The sequence below is a fragment of the Chrysoperla carnea genome, chromosome 3 (genome assembly GCF_905475395.1).
Source record: "Chrysoperla carnea chromosome 3, inChrCarn1.1, whole genome shotgun sequence".
NCBI lineage: Eukaryota > Metazoa > Arthropoda > Insecta > Neuroptera > Chrysopidae > Chrysoperla > Chrysoperla carnea.
Genome location: NC_058339.1, coordinates 77405305 through 77430616, shown reverse-complemented (window position 1 = coordinate 77430616; position 25312 = coordinate 77405305). Strand labels below are relative to the sequence as shown.

Genomic DNA, 25312 nt, shown 5'->3' with positions numbered 1-25312 from the left:
TTACGACCAGGAAAATAAAAAATTGTCTTCAACACTCGTTTTATTACGAAAGTTCAAAAACTACTGCAGAAATTAGATTATAGAATGTTGTTAGTGTCGAAGACTTTCTTGAAGAAGGTGTTAACTTTCTAACTTAAAGTGTTATTCTATCTCTTACTATTTAGGATCAAAATTGGCTATTAAAGAAACCCGAACAACTAAATAGAATCTGATGTCAGAACATGATATCTTCCATCAAAATCTATAACTTTAGTTTAAGGATTTTTTGGATTATTTTGGTGTCAGCTAAGAAAACAACTCTGTCAGAACAGTTTGCTACACATTAACTTGGCTGACACCGACTCCAAAATAAAAATAATTTGAACTACATTATATTATTTTTATTTGTTACTTTTTAGTGCGTATTATTTGGTTTGATTTTTAGTGAATCTGAAGTACACTAACTAATTTGTCACTAATAAAAGAATCATCGAAATCTGTTGGCGTGATATTGAGTTATTCGTCCTCTTGTCGTGCATATACTTAATGCAAATTTAAGACTTTTATGGTTTTCTCATGGATGCCGTTGTTATCACTGGACCAAAATGAGACCACACGGGAAGCACCAGCCTTAAAATAGATCAAAAATCATCAAAATCGGTTCACCCAGTCGAAAGTTCTGAGGAAACACACATTAAAAAAAAAAATACAGTCGAATTGATAACCTCATCCTTTTTTGTTTGAAGTCGGTTCAAAAACCAAATTTTCTATGACACAAAATTTACAAAAAATCGATTCAATTGATTAATAAACAAATATTCTAAAACTTTTTTTTTTATTTCGGAATATGACAAAGTGGGTTTAAAAAATAATTTCAAACCAAAAACCAAAGCTAAATTTATTTGACGATTTGTCAAAAAAATTTGTATCACCCGTAATATTTTTTGATGCACTATATTTTGTTGTGACATATATTCGACGATATCTCGGGAACTAATTCTTTCATATCGTTAATTTTAATCGTAATTTGTCCATGACTGTATAAATATAATATAATAGTGGACGAATTGTGTTCTTAAAACTTTCACGTTATTTATCAATGTCCAAAATTAATCCTATAAATTAAATGAGAATTAGAGTACGAACCTGGTGTAAAGATAATAATAAGAATAACTCGACTATTACTATCTTAATATATATATTTCTTGTGTGCGTGTGTATGTAATTGAACTCCTCCTAGACGGCTGGACCGATTTTGATGAAATTTTTTGTGTGAGTTCAAGGGGATTCGAGAATGGTTTAGATTCACAATTTGGTCCAGTACAACTGTTTTTGAGGGCTCCGTACCAAAAAAATGAAATTTCATTAAATGGTGGGAGCGCATATAAATCATATCACATTATGTATACTATGTGTACTATGTATTTTTAATAGTATTCAGGTATTGTCAATAGACATTTATTAGAGCCATATGCGAGCGCAGCGAGCTCTACTATCAAAGACCAGGCCAAAGGTCGAAGGTCAGGCCACTCCAATAAATAGGAGTTAAATTGGGGTTTAGCGGGATGGGTTTAGCGGACAGGCTAAACGTAGTATAGGTATTAATGAATTGGAGTTACGTTGGAGTTACATTGGAGTTACGGGACAACGTCCGTCGGGGCCGCTAGTACATTTATAAATGGATTTAAAACTACATACATACATACATACATACGTAGTAAGTACCTACATTCGTAACTGGATTCGTAGCACCCACCAAGTTTAATATCAAACATTATATAATATAGTAACATAATTTTATAGCAAAGATATTATCTTTTAACACTTAGTTTTATTTTATCTGTGTTATATAGTAATTTTAAAAGATATTTACTACAATGTAATATTAAATTTTATAATACAATATTTACTTCAATATTGTAGCTTGATCATTTAAAAAGCTTTAGCTCTAGCCTTGTTTTCAAATGCTTATATTATAGAATTTCCAAATATGCCTAAAAAAATACACCTTTTTACCCCGACTATACAATGGCGAGGGCTATGTGTTTGACCCATATGTATGTATGATCATCTGTTCGCACTTAGCTTCTAAACTACTTATCATAATTTGACAAATAACGTATCTTTAGAAGCATCTTGATTGCCCGCTGGTTATAGGTTATGTTCCGTCACATTAAATTGCAAATGACGCAATTTAGAGAACATAAAGCGGTGATAGCACTTTTCAAATATGTATCTGTTGTTATACTTTCTCACGAAATTATAACCCCAAAAAGGATTTAAATAAAATTGAGTTCGAAACTAACACGCCGACAACTACAGAATCGTGCTCTTAAAAGTATGAAATGAGAAAATATTTTCATCTGAAATTGTTATGATAAGTAAAATCGTCATTACAGTTGGGGGACCTCTTTTCGGTCCTGCGGAAAACTGTTTAATCTTGGAGGTCCCCCGACTGTAATGACGATTATACTTAACATAACAATTTCAGATGAAAATATTTTCCCATTTCATACTTTTAAGAGCGCGATTCTCGTTTTCGAACTTTATTATAATAATAGATTAAAATAATCTACTAAAAATAAAAACGTTTACCTATACCAATTTTTTCTTAAAAAGGACGTAAATTTTACTTAAATAATAACACAAAGTTTAGGACATTAAAATCAATTTTACACATCTAAATCGTTTGAAAAAAAATAAAAATTTTATGTAGATGAACCCCGCAATAATAGATAGGAAAATGGCTTTCTCTGAAACTTTTTCAAGCCCTGCCTAAAATGTTAATGGATCATTCGGATCAAAAGCTCTCACAGCCACAAAAGTCTACAAAAATTAGTTTTCGAGCCACGGGCGATCAAAGCTACGGATATATTAAAGTTTTACTATATGACTAGTAAAATGGATATTTGTGAAATTTTTCAAACCACTTCCAAAATGTTCTTCGGATTGTTCTGATCAAAAGCTCTCAAAGTCACAAAAATTTTTATCGGTAGTTAATTGCGTAGCTTAGAAAGTCCGTATCTCGATTTAAAAATTTTGTAGCCGTAAGAGCTTTTAATCAGAACGACCCGTAGCACCTTTTGGATGCGATTTGAATAACTTTCATAGAAAGAAATTTTCCTTGGCATGTAGTACCACAAATATAATATGTATATGTTTAGCTTTGATCGAACGTAAAAATCTCGATAACTACTCGTTAAAAAGTTTTGTGGGCGTGAGAGTTTTTGATCAGAACGATCTGAAGAACAATTTCGGGGTGGCTTGAAAAAGTTTCACAGAAAGCCATTTTCCGAAGAAATCTCAAGTATGATAATACTTTTTGAGGAACTACCTGAATAATAAACGGTAAAACTGTTCATGTATCTAGAGGTTGCACAAATTTTCCAAATTATATTTTAATACACTTGTGATAATAATACAATTTATATAAAATGTGTATAAGAAAACCAAATATTGTGACTAATAGAATATGAAATTTTAATGCTTTTTTTTATGTTGAAGTTATTATAATTTATATATATTTTAATGATAATTAAAATTAAAATTAAATATGTTTTCAAAAATACTCCACAAACATATTACGTTACGCAATAGAAAAATTATTTTATAATAAAAACAATATTTATTTGTAATAATTTGTGTGTAATTTTTTTTCTATACATATAGTTTATATTTTATGGTTTTTGGCACGAATTTTGTAAATATTATTAGGGCGTAAAGAAAATAATAATATTTATTTGTAGTCATTGGGAAATGTTATTTTCATTTACGAATACCAACACTGGATTAAATTTTTTATATCATCCCCCTTCAATCCATCCCTTTATTCCAGCTGAAAATCTAATGGTATCAAAGCCACAAAAAGCATCAACATCTCAAAAATTTTCAAATAATCTTTTTTACACAATTTCCGCAAGCCAGGACTATAGGTACCAGAATTATATCCAGGAGAAACCATTGAAAGACTTTCAATGTATCAATCACCAACATTCTATGATACTGTTCTCTAGAGATTCTAGGTACATAAACAGTGTGATCCATGGTAAAATATGACTTTGTATCATATTTACACATCATTTTACATGTAATGCTTCCTTCTTTTTTATCAATATAGTTTTAAAATCTTAATAAAAATACATAATGTTGAGAAATAACAATTCCTTAAGGAGAGACAATGTCCATTGTGATGCATGGCTATAAAAAACACATAAATATATATGTTTAGTCTAGGCATTGTATCTTCCCCTACAATTAAAGTCTTATAAATCTATACAATCCATTTTTTCAAATCGATGGATTTCTTGATTTCTTCGATTTACAAATTACTTAAGATTCGTCACGGTCATTCGTTCTCACTCTAGTGAATATTTCCTATTTCGTTTACAATACTAATAATGTGTTGATCAATAAATGCTGTGAGAAAACTTCTTCGTGTATAAAATAAATAGTTTTAAAAAAAGCTAAATTTTTCTGCTATTATTTAGTTGGAGAGGTATTAAAATAAGGAAACATTCCATGCAATAATACCCATGGTAACTGCAGCATAGATATCTCTAAGTATTAGTCTGTTGTTCATTTATCGCAATTTGAACAAAAAATAAAGGAATATGATACCACTTTTTTTCTCTTGCATGTAAGCAATGTTATAAAATTCTGTTTTTTAAAATATTTCATTCACAATAGGGATATACTTTGAAGTAGCTTTGCATGTATTTATTACAATTACAGAGTGTAGAAGAAACGTTCTTATTCGAGGAATAGTACATATTTTCCAGCCACCTTTTTGCTAAGTTACCATGATGTGACATCATATAGGCATCCACTGTTAGTTAACGCAATCATTCTCATGTACGAGGCGTATATACTTCATCGATGTCTAAGTTCAAAAAGGAAAGAAATATCTAGAACTTAAGAAGCTAAAATCTAGAATTCTAGAAGCTTCCTTAAAATAACCTCTCGAAAACCTTGCCAGGTCTCGTACCATTTTATTCAAGGAAATTGTGCTAATGCAGTGTCAATGACTGTTTGTTGTATATTTGAATCGTTTATACCAGCCATAAAACTTCTTTTAAAATTTGGTACCCATCTTTTGTTATACCCTGTATAAAGAAGTATGTATACAATACATACTTAAAGAGAATATACTTGTGTAACGAATTACTTATCTCTTTGGATTATTTTAAAATGCTTTTAGTGCGTTCGTATCTCCCTATTTCTCTTTATCTTCTCCCGTTTCTTCGTTATTATTGTCTCTTTCCATATCATTTATATTTTGTAAATAAGGACAACTCATTATGGATATTTGTATTCAAATACGTGATATCTTACAGGGTTTTCCGTATTTTTTTTAGGTCTTTTAGTAAAATTTAACGTCACTCTATTATTCTTAAGCTATTTTGCCGTTTAAATAAATATTGCTGATATACCAGGAGTAGCATTAGTGACATTACAGTGTTAAATAGTACTATTTACCAGGAGTATTGCGGATATCACAAGTTAGAATGGGCCTGACACCCATTCTGACATCGGCTCATGCGCTCTAACTGTTACTTGTGTTTATATCAAAACAAAATCATCGAAGACATATTTAATTCACGCCTATACCTACATCGTGATATCGGCAAAAAATTTCTTAACGTAATAGTTGCAAGAAAAGTGTATTTAACATGGTTGCAATTAATTATTCAAGAAAAATTTTGTTGATAAAGGCACTTTCATTTCAAGTTAGTTTTTCGATATCATTTGCCTTATGCTAAATATCGAGACTAGGACCCGACATCCTTGAAAGCTGTTAAAGGTAGGTTAAGTTTGACCGAAAATTCGAAAAGATTAACCAAAATTTAGCGAGATTACATGTTTGTTTTATCAAAATTGGATACAATTTGGATGTGATTCAGCAAAATTCAATTTTTTTTATTTTGATGACGTCATTAAATTTAAAAAAAAAACTAATTTTTCGATATTACAGGCAAATTTTATCAGATTTGATTGGAACTTTTTTCGAATCCTAATTCTAATCTACTAATTTTAGGTCAAATTTTTCATTTGTGAAGTTAGTTTTTCGTTACCATTCATCTTTGTGCTAAATATCGAGACCAGAATCCTACATTCTTGAAACCTATTAAAGGTAGGGTTAATTTGACCAAAAATTCAAAAAATATGACCCAAATTTAGTAGGATTACATCGATTTTTTATCAAAATTGAATATTTGGATGTTGAGTAAAATTAATTTCGTTGGATTTTGATGACGTCATTAAGTTTAAGAAAATCGATTTTTTCGATATTATAGCCAAATTTTGTCGGATTTGATTTAACTTTCTTTGAATCCTACTAATTTTGGAACAAACTTTTCATTTTTAAAGTTATTTTGTCGATACCTTTTGTACAACATATCGAGACCAGCAACACCACATCCTTGAAACCCCTTAAAGGTAGGTTAAATTTAACCAAAAATGGGAAAAGTATGACCAAAATTTAGTAGTATTACATGCTTGTTTTATCAAACTTGGATACTTTTTTTTATATAGATAGAGCAAAATATATACTTGAATTTAATTTTGAGATCATTGGCTCTGGAAATATTTACTTGTTATAAGAAAGAAAAGCAGCAGCCAAGTAAGCGCGTTTACTTAATTTCATGTAATTTTTTTTACTGTGCAGCATTAATTCATAATGATGTAGGTAGGGAGTTGACGTCATAGATCCAGGAAAAATTATGTATGGTTTGAATATTTATACCTTAGAGTTTTATCCATTTTATATATGTTCAGAGCAGACATTCTGGGAATCCATTTATTTTCGACGTCTTTTACCAATTTAAAATACACGAATAATATAGTCACCACTAACTGTGGTGTGTCTACCAGATAGTAAATATGCAAATTTATTATAAAACTTAACGGTTGAATTCTGTTGACATAAACGTTTAAAGTTATATATCCGTTAACCAAACATAACTGATCTATCTACATACAAAACACAGTCACATATAAGTAGGTAAAAACCTTCAAGGTTTATAAACCTAGCCATCTCTCTACTTATTTAAATACTAAATGTTTAAAAAACATTTATTATTATTATTTATTTTTAACTTGGGTAGGTTTTAGGTAGAAGTAAATAGATACTTTGTGAAAATGAGGGACATGGATAATATTTATTTAATATTTAGTTATAAAGGATATCCTTTTTGTCACGGTAATGTATATGAAAATTTTGTTGTAGGTGTATTTATTTGTTTACACGAAAACGTTTAAAATTCATTTTAGGTTGAACAAAATTCTACAGCTTTTTTTTGATAAAAGCAATGTTACCAGATTGGGTATTACTTTCGCATATTTTATGAAAAAATTAATCAAATGAAAAATTTGTTTGTTAATTTATGTATTTTTGGGAGGAAATGTATATTTATTACAGCTTTTGAAGAGAAATTTCTAAATAAGCAGAAATGAAGATATAAATGAAGTCTAAGCAGAAAAAAATGGAGTAAAAAATTCTGTTAAATCTAATCTCTGTTAATTTCTGACATAAAATGAATAAAATTTTTATGCTTTTCAAATATTTTTTAATAAAATTGTGTATCTATGATAAATATTTTAAGCGCAATTAGTAAAATCATTATAAATAAATAGATGCATATAAAGAAACCATAGTTACAAACAACAATACTGTTCAAATATACGAGTGAACTGTCTAATAAACAAAAGCTCGCAGATCACTGCTTTTATTTAATTTAAGCCTGATTATATGACTGCCAAATTGACTGCTGGACGTCATTATTGAGTTTCCTAATGAATCTTGAACAAAATTTATATTATCAGGTACTGGCTTTCACAGAAAATAACATTACATGAATTGTAAAAAACCTCATTTTAGAGAGGAGGGCTCCCAAGTGGGGAGACTACCCTCTTGACCCCCGTGGTGGCGTTCGGCCTTGACACTGCGTCATAGAAAATAACATTACATGAATTGTATGAAAACTCATCAAAATACTCATCAAAAAGTAATAGAACTAAAAAACCTAATTTTAGAGGTGAAGGTTCCGATTTTTCGGGGTGATTGAACTTTACTTAAACAACTCAGCTGATTTTTTCATTGAATTAAAAAGCAAAAGATACCTAGTTTATTATACATTTTAATGTAGTGAACTCTAAAACTATGTGTATGGAACGTGCGTATGGTTTCAAGATTGTAAACAAACATTTCCGTTCAATATTATGTGTCTATGGGTGTTGCAAACTACAGTTCTTTTTTCTATCGCTAGATAGAGTCTTTATTAGTATTAAAATCCAATTGCATTATATAAATTATAGTTAAGTTTAATTATGTAAATAAACTTAAAGGATTTGAAAAAAATCAATAAATTTGGAATTGAGATAAATTAATCGATTTAGATATAAGGTTCTTTGACATTTTGATACATCCAACCAATCATATTTGATGCTACGTTTAAAGTTAGAAATTTAAAATTCTGTAATATTATACATGAATTGGACTATTCATTGTGTAATATAAATTTAAAATCTAATTTTCCACAGTCAAAGCTCATGTATTTGTGTCTCGTGTGTTCATTTTCAGTGCTTACGGTGTTTTGTCATACATAGTGAATATAATATGAAATCGTTATGATATAGCAAACACATATATGCACAAAAATATAATAATTACAGAACGTTTAAACAGTAGGTCCCTTAAAGGTTAAAATAAAATTGCGCACGAAATTAAGGCTGTTGAATCCGTACAATATTGTAAAAATGTTTTAGACTATATGCATGGTAACAGTATATACATGCCTTGTAGTGAGTCAAATAATGTGTTATTTTTAACTCTAAGGTACAACGTGACGTATTCTCGTAATTAATATCGGTTCAACTTTAAAATTAATGAACTTTGAGTTAAGTAGGTTGAAATTTACTTCTAAGATTTTATTATATTAATCCAAGGGAGGGATTCAAACTTTGTTCGCCATGTTAGGTCATAAAGTCAATAAAAACATGGAATTTTTTTTCGAGTTTTAAAATTTGATATTCAGTCACTGTTAATTCTGCGCGGCGCATAAAAATTTTTTTCCAAAACTCTATGCATCGGCCTCTCACCGCAATGTACATTGAGCGAGGACTCAACCATTTAGCCGATCTTTAGATATTGTCGATCTAAGGTATGTTTTGAGACGAACATACCTTAGAAGGTTGAAAACTGCCAGAAGTATTTAGTAGGCTTTCGGATGTCACGGGAATCATCATGTAAAATTGAATATTCTAGAAGTCGAGCAAGAGCTTTCATTAAAATTTTTTATTTTATAGAGAATGACAAGCTAAATTTGATAAAGTATTGAGATGGTTCAAAATTCGATAAATAATCTTTAACTGAATCAGTCTGTATATTTGAGCGTTCAGTCTGTCATTACGCGAACCTTGGCTTCCGCACATTCATCGCAGATATCGCACATGATTTTAAAAATTTGGCTAAACTTTTCTTCATTATTTCTACTTGTTTCAATCAAAATATGCTTCAGGGTGCTCGACAACCTTGCCAAGATCCAGGTTTTCTGTTTAGAGTACTCGACTCAAAGGCAAAGAAAAATAATATACCGAGCTCAAAAAATGCATTGATATCTGATTCGTCAGTGGAAATGCATCTCATAAATGGATGCATTTACAGGACTATATTTTTAGTTCAAATTTTATGTGAAATCATTCTCAATGGGAGGGGCTTCCAAAACACCTTCATTGTGCACAGGCCTAGTTAAAAATGAAGCAAATAAAAGCGTGTTAAAAATGTAATCTTCAGATATTACCAGTTTTCCCTAATAAAACCTTAAAATTTAGTAGATACGTTTTGAAATTTCTCAAACCAAATTATGCATAAAATGGCTGAATTTGATCTGCACTGAAATAAATGGATGCGACTTTTGAATGTTTGGATACAAATTGTAGTATCCAATATAATAATATAAACAAAGTATTATAAATTTTAAATCTTTGTATTATATTTTAAATTAGCAATTTAATTCTAAATATATTTGTTATTATTATTTTAATCCATAATAAATGTTTACAAAATTTTGGAAAATTTATAAACAAAATATACAAATAGATATTATTTTGTATAGATTAGAATTTATATTAAAATACTATGCATGGAAAGACGATTATTATAATCAAATATCAATTTTATATTTAGTTGTGTCAATTATATAATGTATGCTGGTCTGGCTAGAAAAATTTTACGAGGCATGAGTACGTTTTTCTTTTTTCATCCACATCAAAACAAGAATTTAGAGCTCTTAACCCCTTAATAGTATCGGATTGGCTTATAGTATGAAATAAGAATCAATTAACTCGATCATATTTGAAGCTACCCTGAAATTTTCTAGTAACTATCTTTTAAAGATTTTGAGAATAAGTAAGTTTGGCGCTTATTTTGACCCCACGGAAAAACAGAGATATTTACGAAAAAATGTTTCAATCAAAAGGTGTTCATTAGTACATAAAGGGCATTTTTGTACTTAAATTTTTGTTGTATCAATTACGATTTAAAAGTCCTAAGTCACGTTTTACGCCCCAAATAGGAGATAAAAATTTTTAATAATAATAATGGGGTTTATCCTCCGTTTCTCAGATATATACGTCTATAACAGAGGCCACCCACATCTTTACTTTTCATCTTTATTTATTTAAATTACATCCGACTACCATTAAAGTATTATCATGTGAATGGAGTCGTTACTTTGTTCTACTAATCCAAATGACGACAGTGTGATCAATTTACCGCCCCATTAATTATAATAATGGGGCAGACTACCGCTCCTTGGATTCGAACCCGCAATCTTAATCTAAGTTTTCCAACGGTTAAAGTCAGTTGTGCATTAACTCGTTCGGAAACTTAGTCTCTCGTTATGAAAATTTATATAGATTTCTCTTTTTATTTTTGAGTTATCGTGCTCAAGAACAAACAGGCGTGCGGATGGAACCTTTCATTTTCGTTGTTAAAATCGGTTTATCGTTGTAAACAATTTCGACTGTAATAATTGCTGTTACATCCTGTAAAACTTATGACATTATTTTGTAATTAAACTGTACTGATATGGTTTTTGAGGTGGTTATTAAGATCAAATGCAATTGGTTCGTTACATACTTTAGTTTCAAATGTTCTCCATGATGTTTAGGTATTAAAACTATTTATAAAGTTCAAGTTACATTGAAGTAAATACAGAGACTACACTTAGCTTAGTAAAGCTATCAACATACCTACTTCCTTTTTGCTAAACAACACAACAAGTGTATGTGAAAATCCAAGAGAAAATTACAACACTTTATAGTCAAAGTTCATAAATTAGTTCATTTACGAATACAGTAGAGTCTCTCTAGACGGGACTCGATAAAAATCAGTGGTAATTCTATTAATTGGAATGTATGGAAAAATTCGGCATCACTTTATGCAACCAAGTTGCTTCCCGCTATCTGTCCCTATGTATGCTTAGATCTTCAAAACTACGCAACGGATTTTGATGCGGTTTTTTTATTAGATAAAAAACAATTTTTGTATATAAAGACATTCTGTAGTATATTTATTATCGGTATTATACCCGTGCGAAGCCGGGACGGGTCGCTAGTTATAAATAAAATAAAGCATTGCAAAAACTCTTTTGCTCGTCTACTTTTTACCGTTTAGAATTCAAATTGGCTATTAAAAGAGCCTGAGGAACTAGATCCAATCTGATGTCAGAACATGCTGTCCCCCATCAAACTCTGTAACTTTTGATTAAGTTATTTTTTTATTGGTTAACTACAAAACGAGATATTTAAATGTACAGATTAAAATGGCCCACCCTGTATATACAAACAAACAAAATCATTTTTTGAGTGTTAGGTACAAGTGTAGGTGGACGAATAGTGTTGGTGGGCTACAAATTGAGTGTTACGATTGTCGTAATGTAAAAAGATAAAAAATTACACCAAATTTTATTCAATTTTTCTAGCCTGACAAAAATATGTACTATTGGAATAATAACCATAAGAGATAACACAGAGCACATTTAAGTCAATTATTATTGTAAAATTTTATTTGTCGTGAGAAATATTATTAAAAACTTTTTTTATATCTATGTTTTTACTACAAATGTTAAAATTATAGTTTTTTATTAAGTTCTCGGTTCTCCTTCTATACGTTTAACTTTAAGATAGCATTTTAATTAGGTCCTTAGGTTAATAGTTAATATTTATTTCAGTTATAGTTGTTCGTCTTTGTACAAATAAAGTATAATAATTAATAACTTCAACATCCTTACAATCCTAGTCAGTCTACCAGTCAACTTCATATTCTTATTAAAAACTTTTATTTATTTAAATTCATGTTTTTTTTTAAATTATATAAATTGTTATGACTATGACAATATTTAGTTTCTTTAGCTTCTTATAATGAGTGAACTTATTTAACTTATAAATTATAAATAACAAGCGAAAATAAACAATTGAGTGAGTTAGTTCTTGAAAAACCTTGTATAGAATGTGTTCAATGTCAGTGCTTGCATTATTTTTTTTTTTAAATTAGAAGGGTTTAAAAAACTAACACAATTATGCCGGACTTTCAGCCTAAATGTTCTAGAAATTTGAACGTAAATTTCTCTTTAAATATTAATATTATCTGACTAATAGGGCCATTGACCCGGTTCTTTTTTTTTCTGCTGAATCTGAATATCACTAATTCGAGTACCGACATTCAACTACAACTAATCATATCTTCGGGCAAAATTAAGTTAGAGATGTCATAATTGTCATTTATAGGACAATAATATGGCATATGCATATTATTTAAACAAATTACTTGTAATTTTTTCGTAAAATTTTATAATTTTTAACCGATGTAACTTCCTATTAAAAAATATTTGGGTATTATATGATACTTAAATTAAATATTTAGACCTTTAGCTTGGAAATAGGACGCCGCAGAGTTTCATTTTTTCATTAGAACTCGAGAAAAAAGCGAAATTGTCTAAAACAAAAGCTATTTCATATATAGGTACATGGTATAACAAGGCTTTAATTTTAAATTTTGCATCGAATCGAAAATCGCCAAGAGATGTTTCATCTTAGAATTGAGTAATACGAATAAAATTTGAATGATTAATTTTTTTATTTTAGATTTTCAATATTTGAATTATTGTTTTGTTTGATAAAAAAAACTTTTACATTTACAATAAAAAACGTTATTTTTGTTTCATGTTTTATGAAGAATTCATCATGAATAAACACTTACACAAATAAAAGAGAATTAGTATGGAGAAAAAGTTTTTTTTCTGTTTTCATCAATGCTTTTCTCAGTGTTGATAATCAATCAACAAATACTTAACACCGAAGAATACGAATGGATAAAAAAAAGCATATCAAGATGATTGAGTTGAAAGCAAAATAATTAACTAATTCTTTTTTTTCTCTGTTCAACTTTTCAAACAAAATACATTTCAGAAACTTTATTCATTTTCAAAATTACTTTTGACAAAAAAAAATGTACAAATTTTTTATTTGTTACTTTTTATTTATTTTTTATTCTTAAAGTTATTGCTTCCTACGGGGATTAGGTACAGAAAATCGATCTGTATAGAATATTGAAGCTATATCGTTTTTCGTTAGGTAAACTCAACTAACGTGATGAATGAGTCTCACATTTTATTTCGTTATTGTGTCAGAAAAATTGTGTCAGAATTTTTTCTGAAATCCAAGCTATATGAATTTTTTTCAAAATGGATTGTGAATTCAATGCATTGCTAAATATGAGCCGATTCCATTGAAAAACATTATTCTTTGATGTGTGTCAAATTCTTTTCTGAAATTTACTTCAATGTAAAAGTTTTTGATAATGAAATTTAATCAAATAATTAATTTTGTCTTTCTTTTCTTTCTAGGTAAGTACCTTTCCTCTAAAGTGATATCCGTTATTCGTCCAATATCGTAAGTATACAAGAAAAAAATGGAAGCAAGTATTCCAAATTATAATTTTAATTATTTTGGTGTAATAAATATTTATACTTATAGAATATTTTAGCTATCTCTTATATAAAGAAAGTTTTTTACATATTCTTTGGCCGATTTTTTTCATTTGCACTGTTTAAAAAAATATCAAGAAGTTTCTTTTATTTAAAAAATACTTTTTAAACTTATATTCTCTAGAAGTTAATGAAGAAAAGATTGTTGTCATTGGAGAAAATTTTTAAAATAAATCACGTCTACTTCCTTGGTATTACTATTTTTTATAAAAATAAATGAAACTCTAGTAAATTTCCGAGATTTACAAACATTTTTAATTATCAAAATTAAAATTACTTTATCATATCAAATTTTACTTATTCACTGGTCAACAAAATTTGATTTTGTCTTTTGTCACTTTGATGTGATAGAACATTTCTTATAATTTTTTGGACGCTGAATTTGAAATCGCATTAAGAATTTCTCGAATACATAAAGTTTTCGAAATATTTTTCCTCAACAAGGGAAAAATCCGTTCAGGGTTATATTTGACATTCCGTAACACTACTATGTAATTCTTTTCTCATACGGAAATTGGAAGCCTCTCAGCACGTAAAAACCTTTCAAACAGTAAACTCATGCTTCTTGGACAAAATTTGTGTGGGTCAGTGATTTTATAAAAATTAAGAAATTTTAACTTTCCAAGTGACACAAAAAGTACAGATCTAAAAATAAGTTTGACTCTTAAATAATATTTATTTTGGAAATAAATTATAAATTATGCAATTCATGTAAAGAAATTCGAAATAATTATAAAATGCCATTTATAAAAATTTTTTTTGACTAATTTTGTAAGAATCATTTTGTGTACTAAATCAGATAAAATAAAATAACAACTGTTCTAGCTACGAACAGGTTTATTCGTTTTTCGATGTCTTCAATACCAATAAAATAAACCGCAGCAATTGCGTTAGTATAAATACTTCGAATCACTGTAAACAAAAGATATCAAAAACAATCTTCAGTTAAATTATAACATCAATAATTTCTAGGATTTCTTATCTTAGATTAAGATTAACTATTTCTATTAAAGAACATTCAAGTAGAAATGATTTAATTTTTCATAGAAATGTTTCTCCTACTTACTCACATGTAATAAACAATTATTCAGTTTGAGTATAATATTATTATTGAGTTGAGTTGAGTTTAAGAAGTGGAATAGGATAGTGTAGGTTAGCTTTAGAATTCTTATAAGTCAAGTGGAAGAAGCATAAGCTTATTATCAAAACCTGTATAATGCTAAATATAATGAATACAGTATGTTTATTGTAGATACATTTAGCTTCAATGTATTCATATTTACTGATTTTAGCAATGATGCATGTTCTGATGGTATCGTTTATAGATCAAGCAGTTTTAACAAAAATGGAATACCAAACTGCATTCGGCCTTTTTGAATGCTCAAAATACAGGAAGTCAAATTCTGTTTAACATAAAATGTGAAACTGTATGCGTTAAGAGGAGTAACACCAGGCAGGACACTAAAATATGTGAGCTATTTTTATCTCCGACGACGGTGTCGGCTATGTGTTTAACCGCTATGCTTGTATGTATGCATATATGCTCATCTATTCCATCATTTTAAACTAATAATCATCATGTGACTAATGAGGTATCAAGCGTTTTGATCGTCCGCTGGTTATAGGCTATGTGACGTTAGATGTAATTGAATGAGGCACTCTCAATAGGACAGAAAGTTATTAACGGAGAAAAGCAAAAATTCCACGAAAAATTTTCCACAAGTCGATCTCCCAACTGTGATTACCATTTTACTTATCAGAACAATGTAAGTAAGATGAACATATTTTCTTGTTTCATACTATTTAGAGCGTTATTTGTCAAGTCGTCGTGATTTAAGTTTTTGAATTTTATTTTATTGCATTAGAAGGTTTTAATGAATAATTCAGAAAAAAAAGTCACCCCAGTCTGTTTTTTACTTTATCATATTATAAATATAATAAGGTATTGTATAGGTTCAGTTTAGTCATAATTCCAGACGATTTTTTCATTTTTTCCCTAGGATTTTTGGGGTTTTCTCAAAAACGGCTCTAACGATTTCGATTAAACTTGGCACAAAGCTAGCCCTTAAGGTCTTCCTAGGATTGGTATAAGCCACATATCCGGAAAAATTCGAGAAGGCCCACACACTAGGGAGAGGCTGAGGGGACAGCAGTGAAACTGCGTATCGGGGTTTATATCGGTTGACCACTTTTATTTACTAGGATGATCGGATTACTAATGCAACAAGGGCATCCATTTACTCCTGGGACCCTGTAAATTATGTTGATACCGAAATAACAAAAATCCCAGAGAAAAGAAAAATATTTTTCCATGGAAAAAAAAAATGAAATAAAATCCAGATTTAAAAATCCCAATTATTAGGTAAACTCATGGTATATTTTATACACAAAATTATATTTAGTCAATTTTATAAGAGAGGGTAATAACATTTCTGCGATTAAATGATAAGGAAACCTCTTTAATACCTACCAAGAATAAGATTCAAGTACCTGGATATCTAGTAGAATAATTCTAAGATAGATATACTTAGAACTTCTAGACTAGAAAATTCTATACAATATTAGGTATTATTATATTATTATTAAATATACAGAACGCTTACTGTGAAGATTCCTCTTGAACGCACAAAACTTAAGGTTGTTAATTTTAAATAGGTCTACCTATAATAAAAAACTTTGAATGAGATATGTGGAATGAGACATTAACAATCAAAATGTGGACAATTATTATCCTAAAGGAATACCGAATATTACCTATCTCGAAAACGGTGCTAAGCATTAGAAAAAATCATATATTGGTTCATGACCAATTTTTTCGAATCAAGAAATCAAGTTTTGTACGATTTGTAAAAAATATAAGCAAAAAAAAAAAAAACAAAAACAAAAACATCTTTAAATTGGCAGTTGTGTGTGTGTAGGTATTGATTATATGTATTGATACAATGTGTTAGTATTGTATACAGTTGTCACAAATAGTGCGTGAGTATTGTTAGCAGCAAGTTTTCATGGATTTTATGACCATTGCGATACCTGAAAATTGATTCTTGGAATTTAACCACAATACGACATTTTTTACTGCTGAAACCCGAGTCTACACAATTAGTACATACATGTAAAATGCTTTGTCCTGAAAAATTGACTGACAGATCAACGAACAGCCTAAACAGCTGATCGTAGAGACATGAAACTTAGGGAGTATGTTTCTTGTCACCCTTAGGGGGTGAGAAATGGGAGAAAATTTCTGTATATATATTTTACCTGTTTCCTATCCCTATTTCGAAAGTTATGGAAGCGGAATAATAGACAGAAAGAGAGGCGGAGGCTATATCGCGGTGGTCTTTCCTTTTAGGCTCAGCGAAGTGGGTGGGTATCAAGCTAGCCGATGATAATAAGCAACTCACACATGGATTACTTGTTTAATTATTCTTAGACAACCGGTATAATTAACACTGTATATATTATTTTGTCAATCATTTCTTAGAAACATTTGCGAAGGTTGACTACATACGAACTGAACTTGATATTTTACACAATCAAGACGTGAATATCAAAACTTTGTGTGATGTGCTTCAAATTCTAAATTGTTAAGCTGTCATAATATTATAAGACTTCAATCATCATTTCTTACTTAATGACTGTAAATTTCATCATCATACAGTGTGGCATTATTATTTATCAATATTATTATAATTATTGTCACTATAATTTTATAACTAGGTATAAAACTTGTTGAAAAATCGATGATACAGTCATTCAACAATAATATTATCCCATTTTATACAAATTTAATAAGTCTTGTATTAAATTTGAGTCGTTCCATTTAAGTTTCGATACCAAAACGAAGTGTTAGCAAAAAAATGAAATTTTGTGTCCCGATTAATGAGTATTTGATTCGCTTACTGTATGAATTTCAAGTCGGTTCTCTTTACGGTTTACGATAAGTTAATTATTAAAAATAGCCTTTTTTACATGGCGATGTACGAAGTCGAAATAAATGTTGGTTTTTTAGTCAATAAGTGCTTTTCTCAATAAATCTTATCAATTACTTAAAAATTTTCTATCCATATTCCTCCAAGTAATTAGCTTTATAATTATACCAAAATTAAGAACTGTCCATAAAAATGAAATCTTTTTTGGTAAAATAACTGACTTTGATTGTTAATTTCTCATAAACAGTTCGGAAAAACGATATGAATTTTTCACAAATGACGTATAAATGAATAATTAATTTATAAACTAAATTTCAAATTTTTGTTATCATTTGTATTTTTACGGTATCGAAATACCTTAAAATAGTATGTCTTATTTTGGATCAATTTTTAGTTCATGTTATAAAGAAAATTAATTTTTTGTACTGTACCAAAAAACTCGGTATGCAAGTAAGTAAGTTTTACAAAAATATAAGAAATGAGGTTCATTTAACAACTAGGTCATGAGAAAATTTTGAGATATCGAAGAATATGCTTCGAGAATTGAATAAGAATTGCTTCTCTAAGTTTGTGGGTCAAAATAAACTGAAAAAATTATTATTGACTCAAAACGGAGACGCAAACATATTTTCAATTCCCTTTAAGAAATCGCGAAAATTACAAAAACATTTTTAATCGTAATTCGATTGGATGAGTATTTTTGGAGATATCGCCTAAAATCACATACGAAAAGATTTTATTTTGTTTCAACTGTAAGGATATCTCTGAAAATGCGCTTCTAATAGTCTTCTAGTTTTAATTCTAAGACAAAAATACTTAAGAAAATGATTTGATCATTTTAGCATTTTTATTTTATTTCATATTTTACTCCTTTGCAAAAATATTTTTTTCGTTGTTCCATTCCAGCTACGAGCTATGCGACGGTGCAGTTGATTTCATTTTACTTTTTAGAGAGACAATTCTCTTGTATTCTCGCTTGTTCCAAGGACAAGACCCATTGAATGTTGGTCTCTCAATATATAGAAAATGATTTTATTACAATAATAATAATTACTATTTTACAATAAATTTTACATTATTATAATTTTAGTATAATTTTATCAGTAAATAATATATTATTTATTTATTATTAACAAACAATAATGGTTGGTTATAGCAGATAAGCAATACGCCTCTGGTGATAAATAATTAAACTAAAATTTATTTAGTAATTGTGGTTGTTTAACAAATGTTTAATCATTTTATTATTATTTTATAATATTTATTGTTATTAAAAATTTTATTAATGAGAGAATCTATTTAGAAGGTTTAATTGAAAATTTATTATTATTTGTGTTATAAATATTGAAAAATTTAAAACTTTAGATAGGTAATGGGTGATTCATTTAGAGGTAGGTACTTTTTTCAAAAATGAAAAAAATTTATCTGGTTATCTTTTTTATAATACAAAAACCTATTAAAGCTAGGTTAATTTTGATCACAAATTTGAAAAGAATGACCCAAATTTAGTAGGATTACCAGATTTTGTTGATCAAAATTAGGTAAAATTTGAACTTGATAGAGAAAAATTAAATTGTTTGAATTCTGTGACGTCATAAAGTTCAAAAGTTCATTTGAATTTCGATTTTTTTGATAATCCGGGCAAATTTTATCGTTTTCCACTAATTTTGGGTCGTTTTTTTAAGTTGTGATCTCATTTTTTTGCTAGGTATCACTTATGTGCTTCATTCCGGATCAGGAGTCCACATTCTTAAAACCTATTAGAGCTGGGTTAATTTTGAACACAAATTTGAAAATTATTACCCAAATTTATTCGGATTAAATAGTTGGTTTATCAATTGGATAAAATTTGGTTGCGATAGAGATAAAAAAATTAAATTTTTTTGTTTCTGATGACGTCATAAAGTTCAAAAGTTCATTTGAATTTTTTTGATAACACAGGCAAATTTAATACGAGATTGTTGGAATTTTTTGGAATACACTAATTTTGGGTCATACTTTTCAGCTGTGATGTCAGTTTTACGCTAGCTATCACTTATTTGTTTAATTCCGGGAATAGGACTAAACATTCAGGACTAAACAACCTATTAGAGCTATCTTAATTTTGAAAGTATGACCCAAATTTAGTAGGATTACATACTTGGTTTATCCAAATTGGATAAAATTTGGATGTAGGTAATAGCGAAAATTATATTTCTTGGATTCTATTGACATCATAAAGTTAAAAAATTCAATTGTTTTTATAACTCAGACAATTGGAATTTTTTTGAATCCCACACATTTTCATCCAGTTTTAAAAGATCATAGTTTGACGAAGTTTTGAGACGACATAAATTGTATTATTAGTTTGAAATCAATTAAAATAAAAGACATGCTCGTAGAGCTAATCAAATTACATTAACTCTTGGAGAAAAAAAAAAGAAAAAGTAATGTACAAATAAAAAAATATAAAGAAATAGCACTCTAAACAATAATAAACATAATATTAAAAAATAACAAGAAAGGTATAGAAAAAAGAGAATATAATACAAATAGAAAAAATTCGTAATAATAAAAATAGAAAAAAGAAAAAAAAATATCAAACACTTATACCAGTCGGTCTTTTCTTCTTTTTAATATGTCATTGATCTATCGTCCCACCATTATCACATCCTCCTGTTTCCCCACATTTAGTATTTGATCCGGATTCTTCAACCCAGAATCAAGTATGCTTACCCTCATATTCTCATCTGTGCCCTGGCAATCCGTTAATAAAGCGATGCCATGACACAGAACACACCATCATTTACCATTCACTCTGATTTTATTCTCAAATAAAATTGGCAAATACTCTCCTCACCTCTCTACCAGCAACTGTTTAATAAGGTGCTCCGTATTCAAAATGCCCAATACAGTTGAATAATTCCAAAGAGGGCTTTAACTTAACAGACTCCAGAATTTAGAACTGACATAGTATTACAAAGTGAAAGGTGCATTGCTTGCTTGCATGTAAATTTTATAAATATATGTATTAAAACATCGGCTCAATGTTCTAGGGGTATGATTCTCGCTTTGGGTGCGAGAGGTCCCGGGTTCAAATCCCGGTTGAGCCCACTATTTTTGCCCTTAAAATTACATACTTATTTCTCATAAAAAAGCATTAATTTTAATATTTTTTCAACAATGTAGAAATTATACTCCCTAAAATCGATACTTTTTCCCCCATTTCGTTTTCCCATGAGCCTTCACCTCTTAAAATAATAATACATAACAGTTAAACAAAAACAAAAAAAAGTCTGTTAGTATTATAATTGACAATTTTCACGAGTTTCTCACGAGAGAAAATTAAATTATCTTTCCGTATAGATGTAAAGAGTGTACAAAATTTTCTGTTACAATCAAAAAGTTCAATCTTCATTAAATAAATACAATTAAATCTTCATTAAATAATGATATTATAAAATATTTGGAGGGAGAAAAAGACACAAATACATCATTGGTGTAGGTATGTAGTATAGTCAAGTAATGAATAAATGAGTTTGTAAATTAATTAATATATATTTAATTTAGTATTCCGTACTGGAAATCAATAGACTTTTTATTAGCTTCAGCTGTTACTAGTATTGTACAAAAACAATTAGCACACTTTTCACTCACTTTTAGTAATTGCTCTATTCGTTTTAAATCTGCGAAGTTGATCTACACATAAGAAATTAACTGTCCGAAGCAAAAATTGTTAGAGCCGTTTTTGAGAAAACCCCAAAGATCCTGTTTTGGCCTAGAGGGAAGTACTCTTGAAAGGCCTAGGGAAAAAATGAAAAAAAAGTCTTGAATTATGACCAAACTGAACCTATGGCTGTTAATGTTCTTATAACAAGTAAATATTTTCTTGAATCTAGAAAATATTTTCTTGAATCTAGAAAATATTTCTTACTATATTAAGGATATTTTTACTTACGAATAGTAATTGTTCAAGAGAAAACTTCTTTTGGCACGTTGAGCATTTTTTGAGTGAACAAAAGTCATAGAACTCGCTTAAATACAATATCAGATAGAAAAAAAGGTCTGATTTTAATGTAAATACGTAATCGAAATGACGTATATAAAATAATTAGTACATACTTGACCGATATATTTGATAATATATTTTGACATTTTATATTTTACTTTATATAAATTGTTATTGTAAAACGATATTGTATTATATTTATATTATATAACATCTTCAATGTTCATATTCCTTAATTTATTTTATTTATTATTATTATACTTAAAGTTGAAAGTACACGGTGTATTATTTAAACGTACTTTAATAATAAGTATATAGATATCAAGTAACGTACTTAAAGCGAGAATCATTTAGCCAATATTCGCGTAAGTTTAAAATATTTTTAAACTTACAAGTTTGTAAAACATCTCTCACTTTTAGTACTACACCGATTTATACAAAATCGTTCCATCTAAACATGAAAATTCAAATCTACTAAATTGAAATTGCTAAGGCACGTGTTCTGTGTAAGTACAGAATCGAAATTTATCGAATTTCTTAAAGAAAAAAGCTGTAATACGAAAAAATAAGCTGAATAACCTCACTTAACGTATATATCAATTTTTTATCGCAAAAAAAAAAAGTTTTCATTAGCAATATCTCCAACTGAAACTTTCATTTTTAATAGTAGAAAATAGTTATGTTATTACAGCAGAATCTCGTCGAATTGCAAGAAAAATGCCAAAAATTTAACGAATAACGATTTTTCGACTTAACATTACTATTGCATTTTATTTCTATGAGCCCGGGGAATTCCAAATAATGGTTCTTTATTCATACATACATACATATTTTATTAACTTCAAATTACGGAGTCTGTTTTTTCTAATCGACTATTTTTATTAAACGAGGATCGAATTATCGAAATATCTACGGTACTATAATAACTTAATATGTGTGAACATGCCTTTAGCTATAACATTATAAAGCTGTACTAAAGAATTAAGGACCAAAGAAAATGATGATACTATAAAGACAAACGATATGAAACAGAATCAGTTATGAAGTTAGTTCTTCTCATATAGAATATGCATAAATTCTGTAAGCGACAGTTCTGACATATCATTATTTTAAAATGTTTCGTATCTACAGTAAGTCAGTCATTCTATCGGTTCGCTCAGTAGCTAAGGCTTATTTATATAATTGTTTCTTGTTCATGAAACGTGCGTAATTCTATTGTTTTATTTATATGCGATATAGCGTAGTGTTCTTCAAATATATTGTAAAGATGTTGTTTGATACAGATACTGGATATCTTTTACAAAATGCTTAAAACCCATCCTTTCGTAGTTTTTGTAGGCCAGTAGCAACCCAGAGGCTAGAAAGGGCTGCAATTTCTTTAAAATATTTTCTGCTTAAGAGTTTTACTTCTCAAAAATTATTTTCTGTAGTCATTTTTTCGATCCTTTGCCGTTGCCTTTCCTTTGTGACCCTACACAAATCATTATTTTTTCAGCATTGACTGTTTTTTAACGCTTGTACTCACTATAATCTGTGGGGGCCATAACATTATGGTGGCATTTACACTGGCAATGAGCTATGAAATTCTATTATCCTCTCAAAATGCAATACCGTATTGAGTATCCTCTTGCTACAAAATATGGCCCTTAAACTCATATAGAAACATGTGATAAATAAAACGGATAATGAAAAAAAAATTCTGTTCAATAATCCCATACAGAAAATGATTGCAATCATTCAATCTTAAGACATAACAAGTGAAATTTACCTTAAGTTCGAAGAAAACTCCCGACAAATTTTTCGGGTAAGGAACGTAAACTTGCACTTGATTCAACTCCATTAAATTAACTTTTTCCATAGAGCCTTCTGTAAACTGAACCGATTTTGAAGATCATCATCTACTTTTTATTTGTTCCGGGAAGGAAACCCGAAACTTGCACTTGAAACATAGCACTCTCCATTAAATTACATTTCAAACGAAACAAAAAAAAATCCAAATCGATTCATCCATTTAGGCGTAACGATGCCACACACAGACATATAGACACACATATAGCCAGGCAGACAGACAAACAGACAGACACTTTCACAAAGCGGTCAAACTTATAACACCTTTTTTTGGTTCGGAGGTTAAAATGGTAACCAGTGGAGCTTCTTTCGGGAAAATATATAAGTTAAACAACGTATATAAGATAAAATTGAGACAATTTCTCCTGTGTTATAATGTAAATCATGTCCGTCATAACATTCTTAAGTTCGTGGATTTGATTGTGATCTTCAAATACGAGTACAATTTTTAATGAATTAATGTAGTACTCAAAAGTGAAAGTTATTTAACAAATTTTTAATTTTAAAAATATTTTTTACATCGTACATCGGCTCAATGGTCTAGGGGTATGATTCTCGCTTTGGGTGCGAGAGGTCCCGGGTTCAAATCCCGGTTGAGCCCATTTTTTTCCTCTTCGAGTACATATTTAGAAGTCATTCAAAATAATAAAACTTGCTGATTTTGAAAATAATATTATATTTTGTATTTTCTGTCCCCAAAATCATTTTTATAATTTAATATAGTGTTATCAAATCCCCCAACATATTTTTCCTTCACTCAAATCCATTATCATTGGACACGGAAAATGTGTAGATTTATATAATAACGAGAGAGAAAAACCCTCCCGTTATGGTTTTCCCCTGTTGTATGGGGTAAATTTAATGTTGCTTATGTGACAATATGATGCTTGTAATATTATTTATATATTTATATGTATTGGGTATTCGTTATTGACTGCTATTATATAAAAAGTTTCAGACTTCGATATTTTCGTTTACGAAAAAAAAAAAAAACAATCTCTCGGAGTTAGAGTAAACACTAGATAACCCAACTTTCACTTTCACTTTAGTGGGAATCCAGGTTTCAGATATGAATGCCAGCGCGAAGATTGAAAAAAAAAGATTTTCTGATAAGACATGCAAATATAAGATATTCATGATTACTTTAAAAAAAATAATAATCAGCTTTGATGGACAGATTATGGGATCTTAGTAAATTTCGATTCAATAAGCGTTACAGAAATTATGTTTTTAAGCCCAATAAAATTTCAATCAACCCAAATTTCTAGATCAATTTTCTAAATTATAAATACGTATTTTGACTAGTAATAGGGGATAATCCTATCGTTAAATTGGTCATATTACCCATAAAAATGTAAAACTAGACTTGATTCCATGACAAAATTTGAAGTGAAATTAATATTGATTGAAGAACGAAGAAGTTATAAGCAATCAAAGATTGTATTCAAAGGTTGCCCATCTCCTTGTAGCAAAACAAAGTTTTATATGTTATCTCTATCGTGCATACTATCGTAAAAATTTTT

At 29.0% G+C, this 25312-nt stretch overlaps 1 protein-coding gene and 2 non-coding genes across 6 annotated transcripts in view; all 3 read left to right on the top strand.

The window, feature by feature from the left end:
• Positions 1 to 25312, top strand: part of LOC123296429 (peroxidasin) — a 493576-nt gene that overhangs the window by 406221 nt on the left and 62043 nt on the right. The gene's annotated exons all lie outside the window — the stretch shown is intronic.
• Trnap-ugg lies at positions 20974 to 21045 on the top strand. Its single transcript has one exon. It is a non-coding gene; the product is annotated as a tRNA-Pro (tRNA).
• Positions 24319 to 24390, top strand: Trnap-ugg. Its single transcript has one exon. It is a non-coding gene; the product is annotated as a tRNA-Pro (tRNA).